The sequence below is a fragment of the Dendrobates tinctorius genome, unplaced genomic scaffold (genome assembly GCF_039654945.1).
Source record: "Dendrobates tinctorius isolate UK_male_01 unplaced genomic scaffold, ASM3965494v1 ptg000031l, whole genome shotgun sequence".
NCBI lineage: Eukaryota > Metazoa > Chordata > Amphibia > Anura > Dendrobatidae > Dendrobates > Dendrobates tinctorius.
In genome coordinates this window covers 7,518,011-7,539,389 of record NW_027361699.1, presented here as the reverse complement: position 1 = coordinate 7,539,389, position 21,379 = coordinate 7,518,011, and positions in this window count along the sequence as shown.

Genomic DNA, 21,379 nt, shown 5'->3' with positions numbered 1-21,379 from the left:
ACTTCACAGGTCTCGGGTCCTTTCTGTTCTTTAACAGCTTTTACAACAAGAATTCCCTCGCATCCAGACAGGTTCGGATACCGATTCAGTTCAGTCTCAATCTGCCGCTACTCTTTACTCAGATGGGTGCTGTCATGAGGGATTTTCATCACATCCCTCTCCAGCACAACCTTATACACTCCTCATTCCTTCAGATGTAAGGTAGACACCGGGCCATAGTCATGGGCAAACACTCCGGTACTGTTGTGCCCGGGCCTCCCCTCACAGGATAAAAATACAACACTTTCCGCAAAGCACGATTTGTACTCACTGTGCTGGCAGAGTCCTCCCTCTGCCTTCCAGGACTATCTTCGGTTGCTTGCATACAAATAAAGACAGAGTCCAAGTTTAACTGACAATGCAGAACTAAACTTTACTGACGTCTCTTCGCAGCTCATCCAGATTACAAACGTAAAATTTTTGTTACATTCCATAACAGCTTTCCCTTCTTCACTCTCTTCCCTATGCAGCTTTAGGTCAGGTCACGCACACTTGTACGAATTACCGGCATCCCTCCTGCCCGTACTCACTATCACTGGCGCTTCCCTTTGCCGTTTCACCCCGGCTCCTAGAGAATGCGCCCAGGCTGCGAGTCACCACATGATGAACACTCACCCATATGGCTGCCCTTTGCTTCTTTCAATTCTTCATTGGGGAACTCTATCCCCCTGACTTTGCTGCTATACTTGTTCTTCTTCACTGGATACCTGGGCACTATGCTTTAACATTGCTGGCAGTCTGTGTTGAGTCCTAAGTCTTGAACACTAAAGCTCAAGTCGAAAGGAGAGTTTTACACCCCCGGGCAATTAAGCCCATCCACAGGGTTCGAACACCCCTGCCTTAACTCACTCTACCTAGGATGTCCCCCTCTATTCCTACACAGCTAACCCCTCCTATTATTAACCCCTATATCTCCATCTAAATGTAGCAAACTCTATGCCCCCATCTAGTGGTCATAACACTAATTACACTGTCCCTAGTATATACATACGTTAAACAACAACATGAAATATACACGTTATATAGCAACTATACATAAATATATACATTGGGATCCTGAGGATCTTAAAGGGATAGAGGTTTTTCACATATTCCTACACAGATCCTGTTCAAGACGGCCGCCTGCAACTCTCAGTCACACTTCAGTTTTCCAACTGACACTGGGGCCGGTTCAAACTGGTAACAGTCGTATGAATCTGCAAACCGCTGCCATCTAGTGGCATAAACCACCATTAATTTATAAAGAAACAGATCTATTGATAACAAGTACAATGATTATTCAGGAGTGAGTACAATTACATTTATCTTCAATTATACCGCCCTGGTGAGCCTACACACATCTCACATATTCACTGTAGTTCATTACCCCACATCTGTGTCCTACTTAGTCATTGAAGAAACAGAGCTCTTGGAGTAACAGAATAACTCACAAACATTGATATTAAACAAGGAAAAGTACCGTAATAAGAATTGCTATATATGCCATCAGCAAATCTCAATGGTATAAAAACATGATTAAACCCTATTTTAATTCTAGTGCACAAATGCAAAATAGAACCCTCCCCCCCCAGGTAACCTAAAATTGCTGCCCCATGACTGACAGTAGTCATTGATCCTCTGATCTGTATTGATTGATTAACTCGTGTTGTCAAACCCTCCAGTTTGAGTGATGCCAGTTTAAAGATCCAATAAGATTCTCTATTAATGAGTCGCAATCTATTTGGGGTGTTCTCGGATATTTGTTCGATGATGGTAACATAGAATCACATAGAATCTTTATTATGCTCTAGAAGATAATGTCTGGATAAACCATGGCATAAATTGCCTTTCCTAATATTGTGTCTATGTCTGTTCATCCTATTGCGTATTTCTTGAGTTGTGTGACCCACATATTGAAGTTTGCAACTACACTCCAATAAATAATTTACGAAGTCAGAGTTACAACTGAGAGACTGTTTGATGAAAAACATTTCTCCCGTGCATCAAGAGTACAATTTATTTCTATGTAGTACCATTGTGCAACACAAACAGTTCTGAGAGTTGCATCGAGACCCTGCGTTCCTGCAAGGAATGGATGGATAGCATGAGCCGGAACCCTGTGGTTCAGATGACTGCATTCTGCTGGGGACTATATAATTTATTAAGTTCATGTTCCGCCGAAAAATTATGTTTGGTCAGGTAGTGATATTTCCTGACAGTATTGTATCATTTGTGAGTAACATCCAATATTTGGACAAAAACTTCCCGAATAATTTTATGTGATTGATTATAAATTGTTATAAGACTGTATTTTATTTTTCTATCCTATTCAGTGTTCTTACTACTGGAGGGTGTACCTGGATCTCCAATTCCTCCCAAACAATCCCTTTGTTCTAATCTAGATATCCATTTAAAGGCAACTTTTATAATTTCAGCTGGATACTGCTTCGCGCTAAATCTCCTTCCTTTAAAAATTCCACATTATTAGTACAGTTCTTCCTTGTTCTCCTGTACTGACCACATGGAATATCGGTAGCCCATTTCAGATGATGACCACTACTAAATTCAAGATAGTTGAACCGCTTTGAAAAAAGTGGAAATATGGATCGTATCCTCTTCCCCATATTTAGATCCAAAAATTCAATGTCGGAAGGGGAAAATTTGTGTGAAAATTGTTGGGTCCAGGGATTTTGATTACGCTCCAGCACAAACCAATTTGCCTCTTCCAGGGTCTCCGGCCATACAATGAATAGGTCATCTATAAGGCTATGTGCACACGTAGCGGAACTCTCGCGGAATTTACTGCGAGAATTCCGGAATTCCATTCAGCAGGAAAATCACATTTTAAATTTCTGCGATTTTCCAGCGGAAAAACTAGTGATTTGTAAGCGTAATTAGCTTGTAGAATGCTAGCGTTCTCCAAGCGATCTGTAGCATCGCTTGGAGAACTGATTGACAGGTTGGTCACACTCGTCAAACATAGTGTTTGACGAGTGTGACCAACTTTTCACTATTGAGGCTGCTTATGCAGCATCAATAGTAAAAGATATAATGTTAACAATAATAAAAAAAATAAAAAAAGGTGTTATATTCACCTTCCGGCGTCCCTCGCAGCTTTCCCGGGCCTCAGCGATGCTTCCGTTCCCAGTAATGCCTTGCGAGACCTTTGATGACGTCGCAGTCTCACGAAAATGTAGGGACCGCTACATTATAGCGAGACCGCGACATCATCAAAGGTCTCGTAAGGCAGTACTGGGAACGGAAGCATCGCTGAGGCCTGGGAAGGCTGCGCGGGATGCCGGAAGGTGAATATAACAAAATTTTTTATTTTTCATTCTATTTTTTACAGGGCTATGGTACCCACAGCCTGGAGAAGAATCTCCTCTCCTCTGGACCGTGGGTACCATCCGCAAATGTTCTGCTTACTTTTCGCATGGTGGGCACAGCCACATGCGGGAAGTAGGCGGAACAATGCAATCCTATGGGTGCGGGATTGCCGCGATTCCGCAAAATAATGAGCAAACTGCGTATTTTTCCGCGATGCGATTCCGCCGCAGGAAAATCCGCAGCATTAGCACAGCATTGCGGAATCCCATAGGATTGCATGGGATGCTGTTTTTTTGCGTTTTCGCAACAAAATCGCGCGTTAAAAATCGCTGCGAAAGCACAAAAAAAAGCGACATGTGAACGCAGCCTAAACCTTTTGTAATAGCGAATGTGGCCCACCGGCGGGGGCTGAATAATGTGATATGAATAACCCAGACTCCTTCTGTCTGGAAGATGTTTGCTTCTACTGAGTTGCTCTCCACTTCTGACTCAGGCAATATATGTTCACTTTCTATAGGAGAGAAAATAATTTATAAAAGCCTGTGGAAAATCAATAGAGATTGGAGATTTTTGGCTTAACACACTGAAGGACTGAGCCTGGGTAAATCACTCAGCAGGGAGCTTCAAAGGATTGTTGATGCCATTATCTTTCACAATCAAAACATGTACACGATGTAAAGAGTGTTCCTTATTAAGCTCTATGTTCTTTCCAGACCACAGAGCAAAATGAACATAGTATGTGAAAAAAAAATCATAAATAAAAAATAGTGATAGTCACTTCTTCATTCACGTGTCCCGCTGCCACTGTGACCTGCTGCCTAGTTTTCCCTGTCTCTTCCACCGTTGAGCACATCCTCTTTGGCCTCTTCACTCCAGGTCATGGCTTCCGGCTCGATAAGTCCTCCTCAGTCCTCATTGCTCACCATGCCATTATTCAGGTAACATCATGAGGGATGGCGGAGCACACAGTGACATCAGAGGACTGGTGGAGTCAGAAGACACGACTCGGAGTGAAGAGGATGTGTGCAGCGGGAAGGGAAAAAGGAGAGGCATGGAGTATTATTATTATTTATCATTATAGCACCATTTATTCCATGGCACTTTACATGTGAGGAGGGGTATACATAATAAAAACAAGTACAATAATCTTAATCAATACAAGTCACGACCGGTACAGGAGGAGAGAGGACTCAGCCCGCGGGGCCTCACAATTGAGTTCTGGATGACAGGCTGTGCGTATGGTGGGACAGCTGAGCAGTGAGGTGAGTATTGTTATTTTTTTAACCCTTTCCCTAGCCTTTTACGGTGATGGCAAAATAGTGGCCATAGCGGGCTATCATTTTATTGAAATGGAGAAAATTGCAAGACATCCATATTCTGGAGAATTTTTGTAAAATTCAATGAAAATTAATTTCTAGTTGAATAAATTTGCTCATCTCTACTGAAGAATATTTAGAATTGAGAATCCCCAGTGGTTGATACCTTTTAATGGCCTACAATACCTCATCTCTACTGGTAATGCACGATAAAGTGCACAATAAAGTGCATACTCAATGCCATTTATGCCTAAGATTCAATGTATCACTGCAGGTCATATTTGAACACAAAGATCTCCATCCACGTGACTAATAACTCTGTTTATCCACGGAGTACACTAATTCAGTCATTTTTGGTCAGAGTGTTATTTGCATAATTGAGACCACTACCTGGATATAAGGGCATCTCAGATGTTCCTTTGTGTGAATTTGTTCAGTATTGTATTCAGACATATTGAGCACTATCCGTAGAATAAGTGATACATGTCCAGTCTAGGAGGCCTTTTAAATAGAGCAGCTGCCAAGGCTATGGGATTGATGGATATAGTCTCGTAAAGCACCCAGTTAGTCCTATAGACTTTGATTAAAGTGAGAGTGTACATAGCTGACTGCCATTCCATTCAAAGAATGACCCCTATTCTCGTGATTGGTAGGGGTCCCCTAGCAATCAAATGATTATCACCGGTCCTGTAGATCGGTGACAGGTGACAATTCTAGGATAATCTATTTAACCCTTTCATGATAGCAGTGAGTTTGAATTATTTCGCTATTTGTTTTTTCCTCACTTTCTTTCAAGAGTCTTAGCTTTTTTTTAATTTTTCTGTAAATATAGCCGTATGAGGGCTTGTTTATTAGTGGGATTAGTTGTTGGGTGAAATGGTGAAAAAGTAGCAATATTGCATTGTTTTTTGAATTTTGCTTTTACAACATTGATCATGTGGTCAACTATATTATGCATGGTACTGAAAAGTGGGAAAAAAATTCCAAGTGGGGTGAAATAGTGAAAAAATAGCAATTCTACATTAGTTTTTGGATTTGATTTTACAACATTCATCATGTTGTCAAAATGATCTGCTAACTTGATTTTTCAAGTCAGTACAATTATGGAGAAACGAAACCGTATAGTTTGGATATTTTAACGGTTAAAAAATTGACATTGTAAAAACATTTTTATTTAAGGCACTACTTTCTTAGACCGTTACTTTTCATTTTTCCATCGATGGACTCATTTGTGGGCTTGTTTTTTGCATGGCAAGCTGACATTTTTGCTGACACCAATTTGGCGTACATATGATGCTTTGACTACTTTTTGCTGAATTTTTGGGTCAAAAGCTTCAACCAAAAACCAGCAATCCTGGCATTTCGATTCATTTTCACTTGATGGCGTTTACCATACGTGTAATTTTATATTTTATGTTTTAACATTTTTACAGACGTGGTGATACCAAATGTCTTTTATAAGGGGATTTTTTTCATTTCTTTGTTTTTGAACTGGAAAAAGGTAGTGATTCAAACTTATATATACAGGCTTGGACTGGCCCACAGGAAAACAGGATAATCTTCCGGTGGGCCCCTGTGCAAGAGTAGGTCACCATTCTCTTATATGAGCAGTACTTTGCACAATAAACTTTATTCACTATTTACTTAGAGGCAGCATCTTATTCATTTAACAATCTACCCAGTTCATTGTCATATAAATTGGTAATTGAGGATAATGTCACTTTTGCATGTAGCTGAAAAGTGGGGCCCTGGAGTTGGCCCTTGGCACACCAGTCCAACACTGTGTATATATATATATATATTTTTTAAAAGCATTATTTCTTCATTTCACATTTATTCTTTAAGTAGCTGAAGAGCCCGGCGTTGCCTGGGCATAGTAACCAACTGTGGTTAGATATAACAAATTATAATCATTATATTGCACATAAAAACATTTTACATCATATATTCAACACTACAGATTTGCAACACAAATTAACTAAATGATTACCCAAGTATTGATAGTATTTTATATTTTCAACTCATTCAAGAGCCTTTTGATAAACAACATTTTTGGCTTTTCCTTTCGGTGCAAAGATGAACAGATTTTTGGCAGTTCCAACTCTTGAACAGACCACGTAAAGTTGACCATGAGAAAAGCATGGAGATTGCAAATCGATCCCTACTACTTTCAAGGACTGTCCCTGAGCATTGCTAATGGACATTGCAAATACCAGTTGAACTGGAAATTGGAGGCGTTTAAAATCAAAAAACAAATCAGATGGAATGAGTGGAATTCTTGGAATGAAAATGTCCTCTCCTTTGGCACATCCTGTTTCTGAGCTATGTATCTAACCCTATCCTGTTTGATAATGTCTGCTGAGCTGTGTACCTAATCCTCTCCTGTGTGATACTTTCTGCTGAGCTGTGTATCTAATCCTATTGTGTGTTACTGACTGCTCAGCCGTGTATCTAATCCTATCCTGTGTGATACTGACTGCTGAGCAGTGTATCTAATCCTATCCTGTGTGATACCATCTGCTGAGCCGTGTATCTAACCCTATCCTGTGTGATACTGACTGCTGAGCTGTGTACCTAATCCTATCATGGGTGTTACTGACTGCTCAGTCGTGTATCTAATCCTATCCTGTGTGATACTGACTGCTGAGCCGTGTATCTAATCCTATCCTGTGTGATACTGACTGCTGAGCCGTGTATATAATCCTATTCTGTGTGTTACTGTCTGCTGAGCCGTGTATCTAATACTATTCTGTGTGATACTGTCTGCTAAGCTGTGCATCTAATCCTCTCCTGTGTGATACTGACTGCTGAGCAGTGTATCTAATCCGCTCCTGTGTGATACTGCCTGCTGAGCTGTGTATCTAATCCTATCCTGTGTGATACTGACTGCTGAGCCGTGTATCTAATCCTATCCTGTCTGATACTGGGCTCCCCCTGCAGTCTGTGTCAGAGTGTGGTCATTGTTGGCACGGTAATAAATTACGTTATTTCCAGCTTTACAGAAGGACGATAACACCATAGAAATGATAAGAATAATAGGCAAAATAGTTTGGTGAATTGGAAAGCGCGGGGTTAAAATTTCGCCTCACAACTAGCCTATGACGCTCTCGGGGTCCAGATGTGTGACTGCAAAATTTTGTGGCTGTAGCTGCGACGGTGCGGATGCCAATCCCGGACATACACACATACATACATGCATACAAACATACACACACATTGAGCTTTATATATTAGATGCCGTCATCAGGACTTAACCAGTGGTCATATGATCACTTGTTTTATACTCTGCTTTAGTTGCAGTATCCCAGTGTATAGAAGAAATGACAACATCCTATGGCACAAAGATAGTAGTGATGGGAATTTTTTGCACTCTTAGCAGCAATAGCAACCCAGCGGGACATATTACAGAGGGATGATGAGTGCCAGAACATTCATGTGATGTGATACCACTACCTAAAGCGAATATGTAAAATCATACCCCTTTCCCCTATTTGGGCATGTAGATCTTTGAAAACTAAATACATTGACACCTTTATATTGTCTATCTGTTTCATTCCCAATTAATTAGCATTTGAATTATTATGGAAGTTAGACATTAAATACTCTGGCCATGACAGAGCACTTCTCCAGCCTCTGCCTTCCGAGGTTGTATCACTGTGCAGTAACAGCTTCTTCAGTTTGATTGAAAGCTCAATGTTTGATTTGCTTGCCTTACTTGGTGCCTCATATCACATAGACTGTGAGCTATCAATCACATTAAAGATTCTGGTGCAAGGCAGTGAAAGCATCCTAGGAGGCAGAGGCTTGGAATTTGCTCTTTCATGCCCAGAGCACTTAATACCTAACTTGCAAACAAATTAAAAGTTAGAATTTTCAGTAATATAGCAACAGATAAAATATATAAAGGTGTAAGTGGACTTAGTTTTCACAAACATGCATGCCAATATATGCAGTTTGACAGATTTCTTTTAATTGTTGCAGTCACCCCTGAGCCTGACATGTGAAGTACTTATATACCACACTTCAGAAAGGGGTTAAGGTTACACATTTGTGTCAGTCTTCAATTATGATCTGGCACATTTGATTGATTAGAATAAAATGTACAAGGTCATTTTTTTCATTGAAATGTGTCATCAGAATGTAGCTGTACCTATAATCACAATCTATAGGGTCACCAAAAGTAGATATTTAAAGAATATATGCCAGAATTATGTTTTATCAGATGAACTGAAAGGGAAAAAATACATTTTTTAGATGAACTTAAATTTTAAGACTTTAAATACGCTATATGTATTTTTCCATTAACAGCTACATAGAATAATCAATATTTTAAGAAAACTTTTAATGAGTGAAGTGAGATGATTTACTTACAAGAACCGAGACACACATTTAATAGGAAATCTATTAAACACTTGTGACTCCATGTTTGGCAAATGAAAAAAAAATAGTAATATGATAAAGTCTAAACGGAGCCTGCTAAACTTGTGCATCAAAAGCAAAGTAAGCATTTTTTTTTAATTAAAGGTTTCTAGTGGCGTAAAGAAGGGTCATTCTGGGCTACTTTAATATGTATGAGAGATATATTAAATGAATGATCATTAATTAGTTATGTCGAGGTTTTGAGGCTTTCATTTAAATCATTGTTTTAAGTAACATTTTGACCTCAGCGGTGAACTGATTATTTTCTGCCTGAATTATTACTCAGTCTTCTGTATGTTAACCTGCTGTAACATATGTTAATCTCCACACAGCAATCACACTGGGAAAGCTCATTATTGAGGTTAAAATATAGGCCACAGTTCACAAAAGAAAAGCCTGATACCACAAACCAGACGTTCTGATTACGAGATCCATGTAACAAGTTAATTAGAAATTCATTGGTGTGACGCGGACAAATGTGATGCTTAACCGGGTGCCACATGGCGAGTCCTACTTAAACAATGAAGAGCCCGTTTTATTTTTACTTGCTAAAAAGTTGACCCTATATTGATTTTTTTCTTTTATTAAAGCTGGTTAAAACAACATAAGGTCGATAAATGGGGTACTTGATTTCACTAGATTTATTAAGCCAGTAAATCCTACAGAATGTTAGCGTAGGAATCTGAAAGCCTACATAAGAAATGTTTTCTTTCCAAATTTTCAAATTTAGGATGAAAGAGTTAAAATATCCCCTGCATGTGATATAGTAGTTGCATGAAGAATATCTACATGTATTTTAGCTTTCTTAGCTTGTCTTTGGTACTGGCATTGAGACAACAATGAGACTTCGCGCTCAACAATTTCCCACATAAGCATTTAATACGTCCAGAGATTTTTACTGGAATATGCATTAGCAGCAGTGTAATTACAATGGGGTCAGAGTGCTGTAGTAACACCCAGGACTAAAGCCCAGGGGAACCAAAAAGTCCCTTTGGCTCATACTAGAAGACCAATACTAACAAAGACCTGTGATAGTAGAGTGAGGTGTTGGAGATTTTGTGTTGAGACCTACGAGCTTTAGGTTAAACCACTGTTCAATACTCTTTTTTAAATGTATTGAATAGCATGATCGACTACGTTTTTCAATACAACTATAGACAAGGACGAAAATATATACCATGCAGTCAGTTCTAAATACAACTATGTAGGCTCACATTTGAAATGATCTGCACCATATATTTGGTGGCACTGTTCAAACCTATGCCAAACGTAAAGCCCTAAGGCAATGGGAACCTACAGTTAGGTCCATATATATTTGGACAGAGACAACATTTTTCTAATTTTGGTTCTAGACATTACCACAATGAATGTTAAACAAAACAATTCAGATGCAGTTGAAGTTCAGACTTTCAGCTTTCATTTGAGGGTATCCACATTAAAATTGGATGAAGGGTTTAGGAGTTTCAGCTCCTTAACATGTGCCACCCTGTTTTTAAAGGGACCAAACTTAATTGGACAGATTAAAAAATTGTAAATAAAATGTTAATTTCTAGTACTTAGTTGAAAACCCTTTGTTGGCAATGACTGCCTGAAGTCTTGAACTCATGGACATCACCAGACGCTGTGTTTCCTCCTTTTTGATGCTCTGCCAGGCCTTCACTGTGGTGATTTTCAGTTGCTGTTTGGTTGTGGGCCTTTCTGTCTGAAGTTTAGTCTTTAACAAGTGAAATGCATGCTCAATTGGGTTGAGATCAGGTGACTGACTTGGCCATACAAGAATATTCCAATTCCTTGCATTAATAAACTCCTGGGTTGCTTTGGCTTTATGCTTTGGGTCATTGTCCATCTGTAGTATGAAACGACGACCAATTAGTTTGGCTGCATTTGGCTGGATCTGAGCACACAGTATGGCTCTGAATACCTCAGAATTCATTCGGCTGCTTCTGTCCTGTGTCACATCATCAATAAACACTAGTGATCCAGTGCCACTGGCAGCCATGCATGCCCAAGCCATCACACTGCCTCCGCCGTGTTTTACAGATGATGTGGTATGCTTTGGATCATGAGCTGTACCACGCCTTCGCCATCTTTTCTCTTTCCATCATTCTGGTAGAGGTTGATCTTGGTTTCATCTGTCCAAAGAATGTTCTTCCAGAACTGTGCTGGCTTTTTTTAGTTGTTTTTTAGCAAAGTCCAGTCTAGCCTTTCGATTCTTGATGCTTATGAGTGGCTTGCACCTTGCAGTGAACCCTCTGTATTTACTTTCATGCAGTCTTCTCTTTAAGGTAGATTTGGATATTGATACGCCTACCTCCTGGAGAGTGTTGTTCACTTGGTGGCTGTTGTGAAGGGGTTTCTCTTCACCATGGAGACTATTCTGTGATCATCCAGCACTGTTGTCTTCCGTGGGCACCCAGGTCTTTTTGCATTGATGAGTTCACCAGTGCTTTCTTTCTTTCTCAGGATGTACCAAACTGAAGATTTTGCCACTCCTAATGTTGTAGCAATTTCTCGGATGGGTTTTTTCTGGTTTTGCAGCTTAAGGATGGCTTGTTTCACCTGCATGGAGAGCTCCTTTGATGCATGTTTCCTTCACAGCAAAACCTTCCAAATGCAAGCACCACACCTCAAATCAACTCCAGGCCTTTTATCTGCTTAATTAAGAATGACATAACGAAGGGATTGCCCACACCTGTCCATGAAATAGCTTGGAGTCAATTGTCCAATTACTTTTGGTCCCTTTAAAAATAGGGTGGCACATGTTAAGGAGCTGAAACTCCTAAACCCTTCATCCAATTTTAATGTGGATACCCTCAAATGAAAGCTGAAAGTCTGAACCTCAACTGCATCTGAATTGTTTTGTTTAATATTCATTGTGGTAATGTCTAGAGCCAAAATTAGAAAAATGTTGTCTCTGTCCAAATATATATGAACCTAACTGTAGCTTTGCCTAATTTATTACTATCGGGAGCCACCTTTTTTTATCATGGAATCGTTGTACAATACGGAATCCTTAATAAAATATTATTATTACAATTGCCCTTTCTACAACTCAAAATACAGTATTCTGAGACAGCAAATTATTGACCATATTTGAAGCCCATGTCCGGTAAAAAGGTCATAGAGCTGTTGAGATACCTGTTGACTCATGACACCAGATTCTGGAAGCCCTCATATTAAGCTAGTCTACATGTCTCCTCTTAAGTTGATGGCTGGCAATAAAAACAGCACTGTCTGTAGAACCAATCAATGGCATGGATTCTGGAAAAAATAACTTTATGGAACACATAAGCTTTCACATTGCATAATTCTGAAAAGTTCTTCAGCTGATTAGTATTAAGTCTCCCGTAAACATTGTACTAATTTCAGCCAAATTGTCAACTTAGGCAGGTTTGACTCTAAAGTGTATGAGGGTGATCAACTGATCATTAGGAGAGATGTCAATATGGCATGACTGATTTCACACTGCCTATTGCTTTGTTCTCCCAGAGCAATACCGCTGGCAGAGATATTGGCATTTGTTTCATAGAGAATGCAGGAGCGCTCACTCTGACAAGCGCTCTTGTATATGGGAGAGATATCTGTTGGCCAAACGATAGAATGAAACATGATTTGGTCAACAGTCTTTTCATGTAAATCAACGGCTTTAGTCCACTCCTGATATCAACATACATGTTTGCCTTTGAAAAAGGTATTTGTTTCTTTGATATAACAGGAAAGAGACTGATTTCATATACATCATCTACATGCTGATGGTACAGTAACTTTAAACTAAAGTTTAGTAGGTTCCAGATAATGCAACAACAACAATTAAAGGAAATCTTTCACCCCTGGGACGTACTGTATATGACCTATTAATATGGGCATACAGGTAGTAGAAATGTTGCACTGGTCCTACCTGTCTGCCTCATATTAATGGTCCTGTTGTGGAGAAATGTTATATTCTGTCTTTATGCTAATGATTTCCAGGTTTCGAGGCATGTGGTGCCTGGAAGAAATCCCTGCCTCCTGTCTTCATTGTAATACTTAGTCAGTTATGACCCTGGAATCCTGTGCCTGTGCCCTGCACTCCCTAAGAAATACATACCTCACCCTCCCTTCTGTGGGCACTGCATTCAGGGATCTTCTGCACAGGAGCCGGGAAGTCACTGTGATCCCCGGTGTGCGTGCCAATAATATGCTCTCCCCACTTCCTGCCTGCCCAGTCATCAATAGAACCATGTATACATATTGATGACTATACAGGGAGAAAGTGGGGAGAGCACCTTATCGGTGCGCACACCGGAGGTCACTAGAGTGGATGTTGCTGGCACCTGCACAGAAGATCCCTGAATGCAGTGCAGGGCACAGGAGCAGTTTTCCAGGGCCTTAACTGACGCTAATGGGAGGGAGTAAGAATTGCAATGAAGACAGAAGGCAGGCAATGAAGGCAGAAGGCACAGCACGCTCTGGAGCCTGGAAAAAAATCATAAACATAAAGAAAGAATATACTGTAAGATTTCTCTGTATCAAGACCATTAATATGAGGCATACAGGTAGGACTAGTGTAACATTTCTATCACCTGTATGCCCATATTAATAGGTCATATATAGAGCGACTTTTGGTTTTTTAGGGTCGCGTTTCGTTTCGTGAAACCCGACTTTTCCAAAGGTCGGGTCGAGCAAGATCGTCCGATTATAGGGAAAAGTCGGGGTCGTCCCGAAACACGAAACCCAATGTAAGTCAATGGGGAATAAAAGTCGGCAGTGAGAGGAGGACAGGAAACACACCAACAGTGCCCATTTGAATGCCAAAAGCATCAATTCTTCTTACTTAAGCTTGTCAACCTTAATTAACTTCATAATACAAGTTACGCACTGAAAAATGGGGGTTATTTGGCTACAGACTGTGGGGGGAGAGGGCTGGCTCCAGGTTTTCATGTGCCCTGGGCGAAAGAGCGCCCCTTTAACACATACCACAACTCATCATGCTCCGATACGGCAGAGAAATAGCGGTATAGTACAATGAAAAATACCTCACTTTTTACATCTCATGACGAGGCCCATCTATTTCTCCATACAGAATCATTGGTCCCATATAATGTTTGAAACAGTATATGATGAGCTCCACATAATGCTACAGTATATATTGGTCCCCATGGATGAAGCTCTACTGTCTTATGGGCCCAAATAATGCTCCAAACATAATGGGCCCCATTTCTAATGCTCTAGTGTAAAATGGGCCCTGTAAATGCTGCTCCAGTGTCTGATGTCCACCTTTGGAATGTTCCAGTGTATGGTGGGCCCCATCTATCATTCTCAGACGGTGTTAGGCCCAGTATGGATTGCACGTGATTGCACAAAGGTTAGAAAGGGTACCGTATCCCCAGATAACATGTATGGATAGCGTACACATTCAAAATATATGTCTCAGGAGGCAGGCTCAGACGGTGTTAGGCCCAGTATGGATTGCACGTGATTGCACAAAGGTTAGAAAGGGTACCGTATCCCCAGATAACATGTATGGATAGCGTACACATTCAAAATATATGTCTCAGGAGGCAGGCTCAGACGGTGTTAGGCCCAGTATGGATTGCACGTGATTGCACAAAGGTTAGAAAGGGTACCGTATCCCCAGATAACATGTATGGATAGCGTACACATTCAAAATATATGTCTCAGGAGGCAGGCTCAGACGGTGTTAGGCCCAGTATGGATTGCACGTGATTGCACAAAGGTTAGAAAGGGTACCGTATCCCCAGATAACATGTATGGATAGCGTACACATTCAAAATATATGTCTCAGGAGGCAGGCTCAGACGGTGTTAGGCCCAGTATGGATTGCACGTGATTGCACAAAGGTTAGAAAGGGTACCGTATCCCCAGATAACATGTATGGATAGTGTACACATTCAAAATATATGTCTCAGGAGGCAGGCTCAGACGGTGTTAGGCCCAGTATGGATTGCACGTGATTGCACAAAGGTTAGAAAGGGTACCGTATCCCCAGATAACATGTATGGATAGCGTACACATTCAAAATATATGTCTCAGGAGGCAGGCTCAGACGGTGTTAGGCCCAGTATGGATTGCACGTGATTGCACAAAGGTTAGAAAGGGTACCGTATCCCCAGATAACATGTATGGATAGCGTACACATTCAAAATATATGTCTCAGGAGGCAGGCTCAGACGGTGTTAGGCCCAGTATGGATTGCACATGATTGCACAAAGGTTAGAAAGGGTACCGTATCCTCAGATAACATGTATGGATAGCGTACACATTCAAAATATATGTCTCAGGAGGCAGGCTCAGACGATGTTAGGCCCAGTATGGATTGCACGTGATTGCACAAAGGTTAGAAAGGGTACCGTATCCCCAGATAACATGTATGGATAGCGTACACATTCAAAATATATGTCTCAGGAGGCAGGCTCAGACGGTGTTAGGCCCAGTATGGATTGCACGTGATTGCACAAAGGCTAGAAAGGGTACCGTATCCCCGGATAACATGTATGGATAGCGTACACATTCAAAATATATGTCTCAGGAGGCAGGCTCAGACGGTGTTAGGCCCAGTATGGATTGCACGTGATTGCACAAAGGTTAGAAAGGGTACCGTATCCCCAGATAACATGTATGGATAGCGTACACATTCAAAATATATGTCTATACATCAGGAGGCAGGCTCAGACGGTGTTAGGCCCAGTATGGATTGCACGTGATTGCACAAAGGTTAGAAAGGGTACCGTATCCTCGGATAACATGTATGGATAGCGTACACATTCAAAATATATGTCTCAGGAGGCAGGCTCAGACGGTGTTAGGCCCAGTATGGATTGCATGTGTTTGCACAAAGGTTAGAAAGGGTACCGTATCCCCAGATAACATGTATGGATAGCGTACACATTCAAAATATATGTCTCAGGAGGCAGGCTCAGATGGTGTTAGGCCCAGTATGGATTGCACGTGATTGCACAAAGGTTAGAAAGGGTACCGTATCCCCGGATAACATGTATGGATAGCATACACATTCAAAATATATGTCTATACATCAGGAGGCAGGCTCAGACGGTGTCAGGCACAGTATGGATTTGACGGCCCAGATTACACAGCGGAGGAGCAGGGAGAGGTAAAGATTGCAAATGCTGGGGCCCTGCCCAAGCAAGGGGCGCCCACTCGTGGGCGTCGGTACTGGCACTGGGCCCCTCATAGTACAGCGGTGTGTCTGACGGCGGGTGTGCACCACCACCGTCAGAGACACTTGATTGCACTATGAGGGACCCTGTGCCAGTGCCCGCGCCCAAGAGTCGGCCTACCCACCTGTCCAGGGCAACGGCACTCGCACGGTGTCGTGCGCTAGGTGGTGACCCTGGCCATGGGGGGGGGAGGCAGCACAGTTAGGGAGTTTTAGAAAGTGGCATATGTTGATGTTGGACATTCAGCTGATGCAAAAGGCGAAATAGGTGAAGTCCCAGGAAGAGGTGGACAAAAGCAAGCCATTTTTCTGTCACCCTATGTGTCATCAGGGGAAGGTGGGACAAAATCCTTGGAAACCCATGCGTGGTTCATTTTAATGAAGGTTAGATCATCCACATTTTGGGTTGACAGACGGGTCCTTTTTTCTGTCAGGATTGATCCAGCTGCACTGAAGACTCTTTCCGATAGCACACTTGCAGCTGGGCAAGCGAGCTCCTGTAAGGCATATTGTGCCAATTCAGGCCAGGTGTCCAGTTTAGCGGCCCAATAGTCAAAGGGGAATGACCTGTGTGGGAGAACATCGATATGGGAGGAAAAGTAGTTTGTAACCATAGTTGACAACTGCTGTCTCCTGTCACTTTCCTTCGATGCAGTATTACCAGTTGTGTGAGCGGTATTTGAAAAATCAGTCCACAACATTGTCATGAAACCCCTGTCTCCAACACCACTTCTGCTGTGTGCACCACGAACACCTCTGCCAAGCTGCCCCCGGCCCGTACGGCTCGTGTGAGAACCATCACCGCTGCTGTGTGCTGGGAATGCCTCAAGCAACCGATTTACCAGAGTTGCTTGTTTATTAGCCAATATTAGGTCAAGGTTCTCCTGTGGCATGATGTTTTATAATTTGCCTTTATAGCGTGGATCCAGGATGCTGGCCAACCAGTAGTCGTCATCGTTCATCATTTTGGCAATGCGGGGGTCCCTTTTTAGGATCCGCAAGGCATAATCTGACATGTGGGCCAATGTTCCCGGTGTCAATGATGCACTGCGAGTGCTGGGTGGAGGAGCACTTTCTGGCAAATCCACATCCCTCCAGTCACGCACAAACCCTTTACCAGACCTTGCCACGCCAACATTTTCACTTGCCCCACGAGATGCATCCTCCTCCCCTAAGTAATCATCCCCATCATCATCCTCCTCCTCCTCCACCTCGTCCAGGAGAGGTCCCTGAGCAGACAATGGCTGAATGTCATCAAGGATTCCCTCCTCCTCTTCCTCCTCATCAACATTGGCTGCAGACGCCTGCTCCTTAAGGTGCGTCAAAGTTTGCATGAGCAGACGCATAAGTGGGATGCTCATGCTTAGGATGGCGTCGTCTGCGCTTACCAGCCGTGTGCATTCCTCAAAACACTGAAGGACTTTACAAAGGTCTTTCAGCTTCGACCACTGCACACCTGTCAACTCCATGTCTGCTCTCAAAGTGCCTGGCCGTGTATCCTCCCACAAATGCATTATGGCCTGCCTCTGCTCGCACAGCCGCTCCACCATGTGCAGGGTGGAGTTCCACCTTGTTGCAATGTCGATAATGAGGCGGTGGTTGGGAAGGTGGAGCAATCGCTGCAGCTTCTGCATACGAACGGAGTGTACAGGCGACCGGCGGATGTGCGCGCACAGTCTTCGCACCTTCTGGAGCAGGGCTGTTAACTCCGGATAATTTTTGAGGAAGCACTGCACCACCAGGTTCAAGGTGTGAGCCAAGCAAGGTATGTGGCTGAGTTTTGAAAGGGCTATGGCTGCCACAAAATTACGGCCGTTATCACTAACTACCTTGCCTGCCTCAAGATGTACACTGCCCAGCCATGACTCAGTTTGTCGCTTCAAGTACTCGGCCAGCACCTCGGCGGTGTGTCTGTCGCCCAAACACATCATCTGCAACACAGCCTGCTGACGCTTTCCACTAGCTGCTCGATAGGGGGACACATCGTGTGCAACAGTGGCAGCTGCAGATGGAGTGCTCGTACGACTGCGCTCTGTGGACGAGCTTTCGCTTCTGGAGGAGGAGGAGGAGGGTCGAACGCCTACAGCCAACTGTTTCCTATACCGTGGGCTAGGCAGCACTGTCCCACCACCGCTGTCCCCTGTGGACCCTGCATCCACCACATTAACCCAGTGCGCAGTGATGGACACGTAACGGCCCTGGCCATGCCGACTGGACCATGCATCAGTTGTGAGGTGCACCTTTCCGCTCACTGACTGCTTGAGTGCATGGACAATGCCGTCTTTCACATGATGGTGGAGGGGTGGTGATGGCTTTGCGAGAGAAGAAGTGGTGACTGGGTAGGTCATAGCGTGGTACTGCATAGGCCATGAGTTCGCTGTGCTTTCCACCAACCGAAAGGGCATCATCTCAAACGAGATTAGTTTGGCAATGTGGGCGTTCAAACCCAGTGTACGCGGATGAGAGACTGAGTACTTTCTTGACCTACTCATAGTGTCTGGGAGGGTGAGCTGGACTTGAGAGCTGCATATGGTGGAAGTAGCGGTGGACAGGGCGGACTGAGAGAGGGTTGATGATGGTGATGGAGTTGGTGTTCTTTCTGATGGCCTAGAATCAGTCTTTCGTTGATATAACAGTGGGATTCCCTGACTGCTGTGGTCTTGCAACGACACCTCAACATTTGCTGCTGTGCTAACCGGTGGGCTTACAGTGGGGGAAACAATGTAGCGTTGCTGACTACCTTCGTTGTGATCAGTTGCACATGTGGCACTTGAGGTTTGGTGTTGTGTCCACGCTTGCAAGTGCATGCTGGTTAAATGTCTAAGCATGCAACTGGTATTCAAATTTTTCGGATTTTTCCCTCGGCTAAAGGTCTTTGCGCACTTCTTACAGATAACCTTGGCCTGATCATGAGGATTTTGTTAAAAAAAGTGCCACACTGCACTCTTCCTACTTTGGCAGACATATTGCGGCCTAGCACGCTGTGATCTTTTGACCCTCTGGACAAGCTGTCCAGCAACTCTTTTGATGTTTGGAACCTGTCTTTGGAGTGCTCCGGGCCTGCCAGATAACAGCTGTTGCGATGTCGATGTCTGCTGTGGATGCTCCTCATCTGAGCTATTGGAAGCAGCACCCTCTTCTCCCAATGGATGCCAATCTGGGTCAACAACTGGGTCATCCATCACCTCCTCTTCTATGTCATGTGCACCTTCCTCTGTGTCACCGTGTATGTTGGTATAGTGTGCGGGAAGGGGCACCTGAGTCTCATCAGGGTCAGAATCTGGCTCTGTACACTGCGAGGACAATGTAGTGCTCTGAGTGAATGTACCAGCAGAATCATCCATCAGCGGCTGTGCATCAGTGCACTCCATGTCAGATTCATCTTGGCCTGGGTAATTCACCATTTCACTTGATAATCCAGGCATGGTATGTGAAAACAGCTCCATGGAGTAATCAGTAGTATGGCCTGCGTCATCCTTCAATCTTGGTTGGGGTGAAGGACACAAGGAAAGGTGTGGTTCATGAACATGAGCCTCCAATGACGACTCAGTGCTTTTACTTTTTACAACTGAAAAAGAGGAGGCGATAGAGCTGGAGGCTGAGTCAGCAATGTAAGACAAAACTTTTTCCTGATGCTCTGGCTTTAAAAGCGGTTTGCCAACTCCTAGAAAACTAAGCGTTCGAGGCCTTATGTAGCCAGACGATGATGCAGGGTCAGCACCTCCTGCATTCGGTCCTATTTTGCTCTTGCCACTACCATCAGATCCACCACCAACACCATCATTACCAGCTGCCAACCCCCGCCCAATTCCACGGCCTCTTCCACCAGCCTTCCTCATTTTTGGTAGAAATGTAGACAAAATCCAACAAACTATATAGTAATGTAAAACAATGTACAAGGTGTCTATAGGACAGGGGAGATTTTGAATTTCTGCAGACACTTGTGGACACTGGACACTTTTGGATTGTGTGAGGCCCACTGATATCTGAGCGCTATGTGACAGGCTCGATGGCACAGCTGTGACCAAAGTGACTAGAGGATAAGGGAGATTTTGAATCTCTGCACACACTTTTGGACACTGGATAGACACTTTTGGATTGTGTGAGGCCCACTGATATCTGAGCGCTATGTGACAGGCTCGATGGCACAGCTGTGACCAAAGTGACTAGAGGATAAGGGAGATTTTGAATCTCTGCACACACTTTTGGACACTGGATGGACACTTTTGGATTGTGTGAGGCCCACTGATATCTGAGCGCTATGTGACAGGCTCGATGGCACAGCTGTGACCAAAGTGACTAGAGGATAAGGGAGATTTTGAATCTCTGCACACACTTTTGGACACTGGACACTTTTGGATTGTGTGAGGCCCACTGATATCTGAGCGCTATGTGACAGGCTCGATGGCACAGCTGTGACCAAAGTGACTAGAGGATAAGGGAGATTTTGAATCTCTGCACACACTTTTGGACACTGGATGGACACTTTTGGATTGTGTGAGGCCCACTGATATCTGAGCGCTATGTGACAGGCTCGATGGCACAGCTGTGACCAAAGTGACTAGAGGATAAGGGAGATTTTGAATCTCTGCACACACTTTTGGACACTGGATGGACACTTTTGGATTGTGTGAGGCCCACTGATATCTGAGCGCTATGTGACAGGCTCGATGGCACAGCTGTGACCAAAGTGACTAGAGGATAAGGAAGATTTTGAATCTCTGCACACACTTTTGGACACTGGATGGACACTTTTGGATTGTGTGAGGCCCACTGATATCTGAGCGCTATGTGACAGGCTCGATGGCACAGCTGTGACCAAAGTGACTAGAGGATAAGGGAGATTTTGAATCTCTGCACACACTTTTGGACACTGGATGGACACTTTTGGATTGTGTGAGGCCCACTGATATCTGAGCGCTATGTGACAGGCTCGATGGCACAGCTGTGACCAAAGTGACTAGAGGATAAGGGAGATTTTGAATCTCTGCACACACTTTTGGACACTGGATGGACACTTTTGGATTGTGTGAGGCCCACTGATATCTGAGCGCTATGTGACAGGCTCGATGGCACAGCTGTGACCAAAGTGACTAGAGGATAAGGGAGATTTTGAATCTCT